The sequence below is a fragment of the Puntigrus tetrazona genome, chromosome 6 (genome assembly GCF_018831695.1).
Source record: "Puntigrus tetrazona isolate hp1 chromosome 6, ASM1883169v1, whole genome shotgun sequence".
Lineage (NCBI taxonomy): Eukaryota > Metazoa > Chordata > Actinopteri > Cypriniformes > Cyprinidae > Puntigrus > Puntigrus tetrazona.
In genome coordinates this window covers 3,948,678-3,952,527 of record NC_056704.1, presented here as the reverse complement: position 1 = coordinate 3,952,527, position 3,850 = coordinate 3,948,678, and positions in this window count along the sequence as shown.

The window sequence follows — 3,850 nt, the reverse complement described above, 5'->3', positions numbered from 1 at the left end:
TTTTTTGTACACCTTTTTTCTTTTTTAAATCTACTTTTAACTAACGTCAGCAACGATGAAGCATGCAATCGCTGGTCATTTCTGCATTCTGAGCTGAAAATATTAAGCTAGCCTTAAGATAAGTGCTTTTGATTGTTCTTCTTAAATGGAAACATTTCCAAAACGAGCCGGGATTGTTGGCTGGCTTCTAAAACGAGTGTTTCTGCTCCTTGAACTTTTGAATTTTCTACATTCTTTCTTTTGATTGGTCTTCATCCTTCACTTTCTTATCATCTTGCCATAGAAACGACATTTGAACTACTGTTTCTTACTTAAACCTTTCTCGCTTAAAAACTGTCTGTAATCAATAGCGCTCAAAAAGCACTTTATACAGAAGAATAAGATGCGTTCTAGTCATTCTTTCTTTAATCGAGGATCTCAGCTGTGCCATACGTTTGCTTTTCTTTAACCTTAAAGCGACAAAGCCCACAAACGCTGTAAACATCATCCGTTGCCAAGTTTTTCAAATTACCTCATTTTCCTTAAAAGGTAAGTTGCTTCATACGCACTCAATACTTCGTGTGATTTGTTTCGCTTTTCGCACTCAATATTTCGCAGATCAAGGGTGATAAAGCAGTTTGTTGAGTTTTCCCAGAGCATTGTTAGGGTACGTTTTTGTTCCGGTAAAAGGTTATCATCAACAGATGGATCATGTGAAACAATTAGAATAAATATGAGCAGATAAATATTTGCTTGCTCTCCTGCTGCTAAGCTGGAAGCACGTTCCACCGAGGGCAAATAAATCCAAACACATATGACCCTCTAAAATAGTGTGCACTTATGCATGTACTCAGGAAGATGAGAACTGTATGTGCGCATAGATAGCATTTTGTTCTTCATTTAGTAATGTTTTAACTCCCTATACATGTAGTTTCCTGTTTTCGTATTTGCACGGTTGAATAAAGCCACTGCTAAAATGCTGTGCTTGTTACACTGTGACTGGAATCATATCCACCTTGTAGTGAGATTTTTGTCTAGTAAGACGATGACGTTCTCTTACTAAAGTCGGCAAATCTTAATGCTCCAGTTACTCTGAATGGCTTCGGCCCAAATGAGTTTTTGGATGAGTCTCAGGAGACTATCTAGCCTGAACAGCCTGTGCTTCAGTCATCTTTAATCTAGCACATATTTCCCGTTCCCTCCTTCCGTTCTCCTTCAGACACACTGTCAGGACTAATTCCTGAGATACTGCTCTTTAACTGAGAGTACAACTAAGTATTGAGACATAGCACTCTGGGCCAAATAGTGTTATCATTTCTTTCCTACATTTTATTGTTTTCCACTCAAAACAAAAATGTCTGCCATTTGCTTACTGTCATGTCAGGAAGGGGAACTTTAGAAATAAATATTGTTCTTTCACTTTTCTATACAATGGAAGGCAGAGGTGTCTGGATCTTAAACTTTTAGACTTGTGCACTGAGTAATGTTATTTTTCAATGATAATCTTACCTTCTGCTGTAGTTTTCAAATGTACTTTTTATTTAAAAAATATTAAAATATGGCATATTGAAGTCCATCACGCCATGTTTAAAGTCAACTATGGCAACCATTATTTCTTGTGCATCTCTTAACCAGAGCAAAATTTTGCCACATAGACTGTTTAAGTTACAATTTTTGCCATTGAATTACTTGTCATTATATGAAAAAAACAGCTTAGACTCTCAAATTATCATATTTATTAAAAAAAGTGCTAATGATTTTGATTTTCACCAGACTTTTCTGTTCAGTGAAAGTCTATGGTGCCTTAATAAAACCAACTATAAGGCCTTTCGTTTCAAGTTGCACAAGTCACATTTTTTATAGACATTCAATCACTTTCGTTATACAGAAAAAAAAGCAGCTTATACATATACCTAAATATCTTCTTTTGTTGTTAAAAAGAAATTACCTGAGGTTTAATGATGTTATTATGATGAAATAAAAAGTTGCACTGCAATGCACACTATAAATAACGTTCTTAAAAGGTTATGTAAAATATAATCGTATATAATCATATATCTTATTATATCTTTGATTTTATTTACAGTAAGGCAATTTACAGTTATCAATTAACAGGCTTTTACTCTTTTTATGTAAAATTATAGACTTATTTAGAGTGCATGAACATAAAAAAAGTGCACTGTTTATTGCGAGACCTTTTAGTAAAAAATATATCATCTTTTTTAATTACGATCACAAGTTCAGACGATATTTGATATAGCTGTCAGCTGTGTTCAGTGTTACTGACTAGAAACTACAAAATTCTTTATAGTGCAAAGTAGCGAATTATTAAACAAACATTTATGTTCTTATTTTTACAGCACCATACAGCATGTGCAGGTGCAATACCTCGCATTCCTTAATTGGTGTTAGTCTGAGAGTCTGCAGCTACTCCGAAGTTTATTGTTGGTGAGTAAACAGTCGAAAGATATCCCAATGAATGCCTATTTGTCTTAACAATGACACTGCTGTTGCACCATATTTAGTCACTCGGTCCAAGTCCTTCGGTGTTCCCTTCTAAACACAGAATACAGCCGAGATTCCAGGCAGACCCCATTGTCCTTATATGGCACAACAGAGACCCGATAGAGCCGTGCATCTCTGCCTCTCTCTCACAACCTCTCACTTTCAGTCTCACTGTACACCCCCATCCTCCATCCTTCTCCAAGACACACTCTCTACCTCCCTTCCTTGCCTTCGCACATCCAACAGAGCTTGATGCTGACCAGTGACAGAGGCGCTTCTTTCCCCGCAGGCTTTGTTTTCACCCCCATCGCTCTTTTGGACCACAGCAAGGCCTCAGAACATACCAGCCACGGTCCTGTTCCCTGGAAACATCACAGACTTGATTTACGGGTTGCAGTCGGAGGTTGGCCTTATATAGGAAGTTTCATTTGATAGCAAGAGCCCGTTGTGGGAATGGAGGGGACGGAATGTGATGTGCGTAATGATAAGGGTCCCAAAAAGGACCTCAGGGGATTCGCCTCGTCCAGATGTAGAGTATGGCATGTAGTCTGGGGGATCTCCCTTTTCTCGCTTGGGCTCTTTCTGTTTCTGTCCTCCTTGATATTCCACATTCATCTGCGTGGAAGAGAGCAGTGTGAGCATACTGCGAAACATCTCCTTCTGTGTTTTTTGCAAGAAAAAAAAAATACTATTTTGGAATGCACGTGCAAAAATAATCACAGAAATTTTGTTTTTGATTGAACTATTCCTTTAACTCTGACCAGATATTTCGCAACAAATGTTTGAAAAAATAAAATAAAAAAATCCACCATACAAACGTGAATTACTGCATATTAATGTAAAAGAAGTGGAATAATCATAAATCATTTCAAGATACTTTCTAAATATGATTTAATCATGTTAAATGTGTCCTCAGTTATCATGTAATTTCCTACAACAAACAGCTTTGTACATAATTATTTTTTCCCAGTTTTTTTCAATAGCATGTTTGAAATGAGACACTGTGTGTGATCAAATAAAATAAATGTTTTTTTTGCATCAAAATATGAAGATATTATATTAGACATGCTTAATTGTGAAAAAGAAATGCTATATGAAATTAGCCAAAGCAAGTTAAATGAGCGCTTGATGGCTACTGTCAAGCTTCAACGATTATGAAACATGAGAGGAACTCTGCACTAATGATTTCCTATTCACTTTCATTTTCCACTTTTATCATAACTGTCTACTGAAAACGCAGCACTCGCTGTAATTGATTATATTCTTGAAACATTTAAGTGTCGAAACAGCGCATTTAAAAGGATGCTCGCGAGGATACTGTTCACCTGAACTGTCAAAACTCGCCGACCAATCAGATCGCAGATCG